This window comes from Rhinolophus sinicus, linkage group LG04 (assembly GCF_036562045.2).
Source record: "Rhinolophus sinicus isolate RSC01 linkage group LG04, ASM3656204v1, whole genome shotgun sequence".
In the NCBI taxonomy this organism is placed as follows: Eukaryota; Metazoa; Chordata; class Mammalia; order Chiroptera; family Rhinolophidae; genus Rhinolophus; species Rhinolophus sinicus.
In genome coordinates this window covers 178,458,959-178,469,460 of record NC_133754.1, presented here as the reverse complement: position 1 = coordinate 178,469,460, position 10,502 = coordinate 178,458,959, and positions in this window count along the sequence as shown.

Genomic DNA, 10,502 nt, shown 5'->3' with positions numbered 1-10,502 from the left:
GATGTGCAATCAAGATAAGAAATTCCAATGTTCCTGTTTGATGGTGTGGAGGAATAACTGCAATGAACCATCCGTAACAGCATGTGCTAATGTCGTGTTTATTTAGTGTCACGATTAAACATATAATACACCCTCTGGAGTCTGACAAAATTTTCTCACTCTTAGTCTTTTTTTCCCTTTCTATTCTGGAATATAAAGCCTATTAAATCAAAGTGTAGTTGATATACAGTATTTTACTAGTTTCAGGTGTACATTTATATTCCTTGTGAAGTGATCACCACGAGAAGTTTAGTAACCATCTGTCACCGTACAAAGTTATTGCGATATTGACTGTATTCCCTATGTTGTACATTACATCCCCATGATTTATTTATGTTATAACTATAAGTTTGTACCTCTTTTTACCCTTGGATGTGACCTTGAGAAAGTCACTTACCGTTTTTGGCTTCAGGTTCTACATCTGCCTAAATGGGTAATAATAGAGTTTACTGTATAAAGTGGTTATGAGGATTAATTAGATTTAAAAATGATTACATAATATTCAGACCAAAGCTGGAACATAATAAGGGCTCAAAATGTGATCTGTTATTGTTATTGACATTTTTAATACACGAGGGTGCTTTGTCGTTTAATACACGAGGGTGCTGTGTCCTGGTCACTGCCTGCAGGCTGGCTTTGTAAATTGTGCGACGTCAGTATTAAAAGTTGCCGTCGTCGTCATCGTCATCAGCAGCAGCACCATCAGCACCACCTTTGAAGGACTATGACTCTACTCAGAACTGTCAAAGGCAAAACATTCGTTTTGGCATCTGGAAACCAAGCATAGACTTGGTCAAATATGTTATTCATCAGAGCCCCCCAATTATTAATTGCATAATAGGAATAAATTAGTCTATTTTCATAGTTATTTGCTGGCTGAAATTTTAAGAAAAAGAAAGGATGTGAATGAGTTTAGTAAATTTTAAATGGGTATAGAGGAGTTAATTACTGGTATTGACCTGGTGTGGAGTTTGGCAGTGATTCTGGGACCATGCCTGGCTGAGTGGATTGAGAGTAAATTATGCTCTGCTACTGAACAAATGCTATGCGGGGTTTCGGGAGGGCTGGACTGAAGCACGCTCTGCACAGTGCTTTCAGTCTGGACCATCAGGGATGTGATGAACACCAGAACTAGACACCGCTTGTGGTGAGTAGAAGAGCCAGAACATGATTGGCAGATAGGGATGTAGGAAAGAAAAGGGAAAGGAAAAAGGGAGACACTCTATGGGTTGTGTGTGTACGAGTATGTGGGTGTTTTCTGTGGGCTACGTGTGTGTGCCCGCGTGTGTGCACATGTGGACCCTAGGTAGACTCTCTCTCCCCATCCCTATGCCTCAGTTCTTACCTGGAGATGCCGGCCAGCCTCAGTGTCTGACTCTTCCAAGAAGGAGATTGGGTTTGCTATCCCACTGTCTCCCCAAGAAGTCATGGCTGGAGTCAGAGAGCTTTCCCTGCCTGTAAGAACAGCAGAGACTGAAGACGTGGGTCTTTAGAGATATCACAGGCAACGGGAGCCAGAAGGAGGTGGTGATTTTTCACAGGCAGTGTCTCCTAGGACCCATTGCCAGACCTGCTAGTTAGAGACAAGATGGGACAATTGTCAAACCTCCCAGCTGTCCCCTCTAGACTGTGGCCCCTTGAGTTCCAGGAACTTCCATTCCGAATCACTAGGGCTGGGATCCATGGGAACACTCCTAGTTTGTCCCTTGGGTGACATGCATTTTGGCTCCATCCTCCCAGTCTTAACCCTGAATTAGGCCCAGCTCTCTCATGGAGTCTCCACTGCCTAATTAGAGCCCAGTTCTCAAGAATGAAATACAGTAGATCCCAGAAAATAATTAACAAATAAAGATATAATAGATCGGAATTCGTAATCAGTGCCTTCAAATATCATGTAGAAGAGGCAATATCCTTATTTTCTATGACTCCAGAGAACACAGAAATTAATAATATGCAGAATCTATATAAGGCCCAGGGTATGATATCCGCATTTATTAATTTTGTTGTAAATGTACCTTACTAAAGAATGTCTAAAGCATGTATGTGCTTTTAAAGGAATAATAATAAAATCAATGGCCACTATTTCACTGCTCAGCTTAAATATTATAATATATGGTTCAATCTGTAGAGGCCTATGTGCATGACTTTTCAAGAGAGCAACATCGCCTTGAGACCGTCTGCACCCTACACACGAGTGAACCCCATTAAATCCTCCATGTAAACGTGAAGATTCTGGCGGGCGGGTGCAGAGAGCCCACTTGTCTCGTGGCGCCTAAGACAAGCTGCATAGGTTCCCTTGCTTGTTAAACCTGCCACCTACCAATCTGGAGAGGCCAGACTCTCTTCCATCTCGCACTCCCTCCAGGTTGTGGGGCCAGTTTACCAGCCGACATCCATATGTCTGAACCATATACAGGATTCTCTGGATTTGGCCCTTTTGGTCCTTTCTCTGAATAGAATTCTACGGTTTTGATATTCTCCCCGTAAGTTGCTTATTTTGCTCAACATTGTTCTTTTAGATTTGGTCGCGTGAATGCACGTACCTGAAGGGTATTCATATTCACTGTTGTCTCAGAGAGGTCACAGCTCCTCTTGATAAACTCTTGTCCTTGTTGAATTCCAGGTTTCAGAATTTTTGGACTTGGGATTATACGTATGTTGTCTCCTCAGCAGTTTCTAAGGGAGCCCTCCCTAATCAAACACATAGTATTTCCACAGCAGAATGAGTGATATTCACACTAAGTCCCACTAACACAGACTATTAATAGCCTCGTGTAAATCCAGATCATGTTTTCCTCTTAAATGAGTTCACTTAAAATAATATTTCTCTTATCAGAGCTTTCTGCATGATAGTAATATAGATATTCTGGTGGATACGTAGTAGTAATCATTGTATGTATTATAAAAAATGAAATAGTAATTTAACACATACAGAAAACTGCACAAGACACAAATGTGCCACCCAAGAAATTATTAGGAACCAATCACCGATGTATCACCTCCCAGCTTTAGAAACAGAACAGTGCCCGCACGCCTGAAGCTCCTTTTGTGTATCCTTCCAATCATTACTTTTCTCTCCTCAAGAAAAATAATCCCTGTCCTTTTCTTTTTTTATGAGTTTCAGGTGTACAAAACAATGTAATAGACATTTATTTATATCCTTCACACAGTGATAACTCCCCTCCCCCCATCTACTACCCCTCTGACATCGCATACAACTATTACATTTCCACTGTGTCTATTCCTGATGCTCTACCTTACTTCTTGTTACTATATATATATATATATGTACATATATATGTATATCTACATATATATACATATATACATGTATGAAATTGCAGTTGACCTTCATTATTGTTGAGCGTCAGGTTCAGGTGTACAGTGCAGTGATCAGGCATCTACATCATCCCTGAGGTGGTCTCCCTAATGAGACAAGTGTCCATCAGATAACCTACAAAATTTTTACAACATTATTGATTACATTCCCCAAATTGACTTTCGTATCCCATGGCAATCTTGTGGTAATCCCTGTCCTTCCAACATTTAATTTTAGTTTTTCTTGTATTTGAACTTTTATGTAAATGAACTCATACATTATGTATTTTTTGGCTTCCTTTGTTCAGTATTTTCCTTTTGTGAGATTCATCTAGAGAACTGAGTGTAATGGTAGTTTGTTCATTTCCAGTTGCTCCATTGTATGACAATACCATATATTTTTCATGTAATCTGTTTTCGAGGGAACAGTTGGCTGTTGTTGCAATGATCCTTCTTGTATGTGTTTCTTGGTACACACGTGTTCCTTTCTGTTGTGTACATACCTCGGAGTGGAATTGCTGGCTTCTAGGTGGTCCATATCTTCCATTTTAGTACAAAATGTCAAACTGACTCCTAAGAGATTGTACCAAATTGCACTTCCACCAGCAATATCTGGTTGCGCCACAACCTTGATAACACTTGGTGGTGTCAGCTTTTTTCATTGTAGTTGCTTTGGTGTCTGTATTGGGGTGGGCGTCTCCTGATGGTTTGGTTTTATAGTTCAGTGATTAATAATGAGATTGAGTACCTTTCAAATACTTAACATTTTTATTTCCTAATTTTAAAACTGCTGATTTAAATGTTTGTTCATTGTCCCCTTTAGTTATCTATTATATTCTCACTTATTTCTAAAATTATTTAAATATTCTAATACTAATCCTTGGTTAATTATGTGCATTACAAATATTTGCTCTATCTTTGTGATTTGACTTTTCACTGTTATACAGTGCTGTTTGTTAAGTAAATAACACATACAGAAAACTGAACAAAACACACATATACCACCCAAGAGATTATTATAAATTTTTTAAAAAAATTTATTGGGGTGACAATTGTTAGTAAAATTACATAGATTTAAGGTGTACAATTCTGTATTACATCATCTATAAATCCCTAAATGTTTTATTTTAATTAATTAAATTCATCAGTATTTCTTTTTTCTTGTTGCTTTGTTTGTGTCTGATTTAAGAAGGCCTTTTTTCTCCCTGAGTTCAGGTAGATATTTTTTGGCATTCTCTTCTTCTAGAAACTTTATAATTGTGCTTTTCATAATTAGTCCTTCAGTCTACTTGGAATTGATTTCTGTGTATGTTGTGAAGTAAAGGGGTGTCTATTTTTCATTTGTGTTTACATCAAGACACATAATTATTGATTTGAGGGGTTATCTACAGACTGTATTGAATTACATTTGTATGAAAACGTTATCTGTGAATGAAATGCAGCTTTGTTTCTTCCTTTGGAGAATTTATATCTTTTATTTTTCTCACCCTGCTACACTGCATATGACCTCAAGTACATGTGGGATAGCTGGTATTTTGTCTTGTTCCTCCTTTGTACAGGCAAGACTTAAGTGTATAACTATTATTTATCATATATGCTGTACTTTTGAAAAAAGTAACAGTTTTTCTGGTTAGGTTTCTTTTAGACTATGGGTGGTGTAGAGATGTTGTACTATAATGTACACTTGAAATTGATGTAATGTAATTAACCAATGTTACCCCCACAAATTTGATAAAAAATTTTTAAAAATTACCAGAAGAATAAAAAGTAGATTCTAACTAAAAAACAAATAAGTAAAAGTTTCTTCTATTCCTGTTTTGCTAAGAGGACTTTTTAATGAGTGGATGTTGAATTGTATCAAATGTTTTTTCTTGCATCTATTGAAATGCTATTTTTGCATCATATGAGTTTGGTTCTGTAAATATGGTGACTTAATTTGATTAATTTCAAAAATGAGGTATAATTGACATATAATATATGAGTTTCAGGTATACAGTGTAATGATTCAGTATTTGTATGTATTCTGAAAGGATCACCACGATAAGTCTAGTTAACACCCATCACCCATACATAGTTACAATTCTTTTCTTGTGATGAGGACTTTTAAGATTCATTCTAACAACTTTCACATACACAATGCAGTATTACTAACTATGCTGTACATTACACCCCCATGTCTTAATTATTTTCTAATTGTAGATTGTATCTTTTGACCCCCTTCATCTATCTTCCCACCCTGAACCTGTTCCTCTGGCAACCACGAATTTGTTCTCTTTATTATGATCTCAGTTTTTGTTTTATTTTTTAGATTCATTATATAAGTGATATCATATAGTATTTGTCTTTCTGTGTCTGACAGCTTAATTAAAGCATAATCCATCCATGTTGCTGCAAATGGCAAAATTTCGTTTTTTTTCACAGCTCAATAATATTCCACTGTGTGTGTGTGTGTGTGTATCACATTTTCTTTATTGATTCATCTGTTGATGGAAACTTAGGTTGTTTCCATATCTTGCCTATTGTAAATAATTCTGCAGTGAATGTGGGGTGCATATATGCTTTCTGATTAGTGTTCTCATTTTCTTCAGATAAATACCCAGAAATGGAATTTCTGGATCATATGATAGTTCTGTTTTTAATCTTTTTGAGAAACCTCCATAATGTTTTCCATGGTGGCTGCTCCAATTTACATTCCTACCAACAATGTACAAGGGTTCCCTTTTCTCCACATCCTCATCACAACTTGTTATTTCTTGTCTTTTTGGTAATAGTTTATTTTAACAGCTGTGAGGTGACATCTCATTGTGGTTCTGATTTGCATTTCCTTGATAATTAGTGATAACGGGCACCTTTTCATGTACCTGCTGGCCATCTGTATGTCTTCTTTAGAAAATACCTATTCATATCCTCTGCCAATTTTTAAATCAGATTGTTTTTTGCTATTGAGTTGTATGTATTCTTTATATTTTTGATATTAACCCCTTATCAGATATAAAATATGCAAATATTTTCTCCCATTTTGTAGGTTGCCTTTTTTTTTTTAAAGATTTTATTGGGGGAAGGGGAACAGGACTTTATTGGGGAACAGTGTGTACTTCCAGGACTTTTTTTTTTGAAGTCAAGTTTTTGTCCTTTCAATCTTAGTTGTGGAGGGCGCAGCTCAGCTCTAGGTCCAGTTGCCGTCTCTAGTTGCAGGAGGCACAGCCCACCATCCCCTGAGGGAGTAGAACCAGCAACCTTGTGGTTGAGAGCCCACTGGCCCATGTGGGAATCGAACTGGCAGCCTTCGGAGTTAGGAGCATGGAGCTCCAATCGCCTGAGCCACCGGGCCGGCCCTGTAGGTTGCCTTTTTAAAAAATTAATTTTATTCGGGTGACATTGATAACATTATATAAGTTTTATGTGTACATTTCTATAATACATCATCTGTATATTGCATTATGTGCTTACCATCCAGAGTCTAGTCTCATTCCATCACCATATATTTGACCCCCTTGCCTTTTCATTTTGTTGCTGATTTTCTTTGCTGTGCAGAAACTTGTCAATTTGATGGCGTTTCAGTTGTTTATTTTTGCTTTTGTTGCCTTTGCTTTTAGTGTCAGGTCCAAAAAATCATTGTCAAAGCCAATGTCAAGGAGTTTACCTCCTCTGTTTTCTTCTAGGAATTTTATGGTTTCAGGTCTTATAGTCAAGTCTTTAATCCATTTTAAGTTATTTTTGTATATGGTGTAAGATAGTGGTCCAATTTCATTCTTTTGCATGTGGCTGTCCAGTTTTCTCAACATCATTTATTGAAGGAATTGTCCTTTTCCTATTGTATATTCTTGGCTCTTTTGTCATAAATTAATTGACCATACACATGTGGGTTTATTTGTGGGCTCTCTGTTTTGTTCCATTGATCTATGTGTCTGTGTTTATGCCAATACCATACTGTTTTGATTACTGTAGCTTTATAATATAGTTTGAAATCAGGGAGCGTGATGCCTCAGCTTTGTTATTCTTTTTCAAAACTGCTTTGGCTAGTCGGGGTCTTTTGTGATGTCATACAAATTTTAGGATTTTTTTATTCTATATTTTTGAAAAATGCCATTAGAATTTTCATACAGTTTTAGGATTAAGATTTTTTTGTTCTATTTTTGTGAAAAATGCCATTAGAATTTTTTTAGGAATTGCATTGAATCTGCAGATTGCAGATTAATTAATTAATTATCGACAATTAATCATTTAACAATTTAACTAATTAATTAATTGATGTAACAAAATTAATTCTTCCAATCCATTAGTATGGGTTATCTTTCCATTTATTTGTATCTTCTTCAGTTTGTTTCCTTAATGCCTTACAGTTTTCAGTGTACAGATCTTTTACCTTCTTGGTTAAATTTATTCCAAGGTATTTTTTTGATGCAATTGTAAATGGAATTGTTTTCTTAATTTCTCTTTCTGATAGTTTGCTATTAGTGTATAAAAATGCAGCAGAAATTTTTGTATATTGATTTTGTATCCTGCAATTTTACTGAATTCATTTATTTGTTCTAACACCTTTTTGGTGATGTCTTTAGGGTTTTCTATATATAAATTATATTAAAAAAAATCTTTTAGCTTTGTTGGTCTTCTCTATCATGTATTTATTCCATTTTGTTATGATTTGCTCTTATCTGTTTCATTTTCTTTCTTGGATTGATTTTGCTCTTCTTTTATAGTTTTTTCGATGGATTCTTAATATATTGTAGCCTTTTTGTTTTAACATTTTCATTTAAGATTGTAAATCCTACAACATCCATTTATGATTAAAAAACTTAATAAGATAGGTATAGAAGGAAAATACCTTAACATAATAAAGGCCATATATGACAAACGCTCAGCTAATCTCATAATTAACGGTGAAAAACTGAAGCCCTTTTCTCTACGTTCAGGAACACGACAGGGCTTTCCTCTATTACCTCTGCTTTTCAACATAGTGTTGGAAGTCCTTGCCAGAACAATCAGGCAAGCGAAAGAAAAAAATGCATCCAAATTGGGAATGAAGAAGTTAAATTGTTATCTTTGCAGATGACATGATGCTATATATAGACTTGAAGACTCCACCAAAAAGCTATTAGAAACAATCAACAAATACAGTAAAGTTGCTGGCTTCAAAATCAACATACAAAAGTCCATTGCATTCCTATATACTAACAATGAAATCTCAGAAAAAGAAATAAAAAAACCAATTCCTTTTGCAATTGCAGCAAAAATAATAAAATACCTAGTAATAAACTTAACCAAGGATGTGAAAGACCTATATGCTAAAAACTATAAGACATTTTAAAAAGAAATTGAAAAAGACACAAAGAAATGGAAAGACATTCTGTGCTCATGGATTGGAAGAATCAACATAGTTAAAATGGCCATATTACCAAAGCAATATACAGATTTAATGCGATCCCCATCAAAATCCCAATGGCATTTTTTAAAGAAATATAGCAAAAAATCATCAGGTTTGTTTGGAACCACAAAAGAACCCGAAGAGCCAAAGCAATCTTAAGAAAAAAGAGCAATCCTGGAGGTATCACACTCCCTGACTTTAGCTTGTACTGCAGGACAACTATAATCAAAACAGCATGGTATTGGCAAAAAAACAGAATGTAGACGAATGGAATAGAATTGAGAACCCAGAAATAAATCCACATAAATATGGACAGATAATTTTTGACAAAGAAGCTAAAAACATACCATGGAGGAAAGACAGCCTCTTCAATAAATGGTGCTGGCAGAATTGGAAAGCCACGTGCAAAAGAGTGAAACTGGACTACTATCTGTCACCATGTACCAAAATTAATTCAAAATGTATCAAAGACTTAAGCATAAGACCTGAAACAATAAACTGCATAGAAGAAAACATAGGTACTAAACTTACAGACCTTGGGTTCAAAGAGCATTTTATGAATTTGACTCCAAAGGCAAGGGAAGTAAAAGCTAAAATAAATGAATGGGACTATATCAAACCTAAAAGCTTCTGCACAGCAAAAGAAACCATTGACAAAATAAAGAGGCAACCAACTGAATGGGAAAAGATTTTTGCAAACAGTGCCTCCAATAAGGGGCTAGTATCCAGAATATACAAGGAACTCATACAACTCAACAACAAAAAAACAGCCCAATTGAAAAATGGGCAGAGGACTTGAAGAGACATTTCTCCAAAGAGGACATACAAATGGCAAATAGACATATGAAAAAATGCTCAACATCACTAATCATCAGAGAAATGCAAACCAAAACCACAATGAGATATCACCTCACCCCAGTCAGAATGGCGATCATCAACAAGACAAATAGTAACAAGTGTTGGAGAGGCTGTGGAGAAAAAGGAACCCTCATACACTGTTGGTGGGAATGCAGACTGGTGCAGCCGTTATGGAAGGCAGTGTGGAGGTTCCTCAAAAAATTACGAATAAAATTGCCATATGACCCAGCAATCCCTCTCCTGGGTATCTACCCAAAAAATCTGAAAACCTTTATACATAAATACACGTGTGCTCCAGTGTTCATTGCAGCTTTATTTATGGTGGCCTAGATATGGAAACAACCAAAATGTCCTTCGATAGATGAATGGATAAAGAAGTTGTGGTATATATATACAATGGAATACTATTTGCGGTTATAAAAGATGAAATAGGACCATTTGCGACAACATGGATGGATCTCAAGATTATAATGCTAAGTGAAATAAGTCAGACAGGAAAAGCAGAGAACTGTATGATTTCACTGATATGTGGTATATAAACCGAAAACAACAAAAGAACAAGATAAACAAAGGAGAAACAAAAACTCATAAACACAGACAATAGTTTCCTGGTTACCAGAGGGTAAGGGGGGTGGGGGGTGGGAGATGAGGGTAAATGGGATCAAATATATGGTGATGGAAGGAGAACTGACTCTGGGTGGTGAACACACAATGGGATTTATAGATGATGTAATACAGAACTGTACACTTGAAATCTATGTAACTTTACTAACAATTATCACCCCAATATACTTTAAGTAAAAAAAGATTATAAATCCTATAAATAATTTCCTGTAAATAATGTTTTATATTGATTTTCATTCAGATAAAATATTTTCTAACAGCCGTTATTTTTTCTTTATTCTCGAATTATTCATAGCTG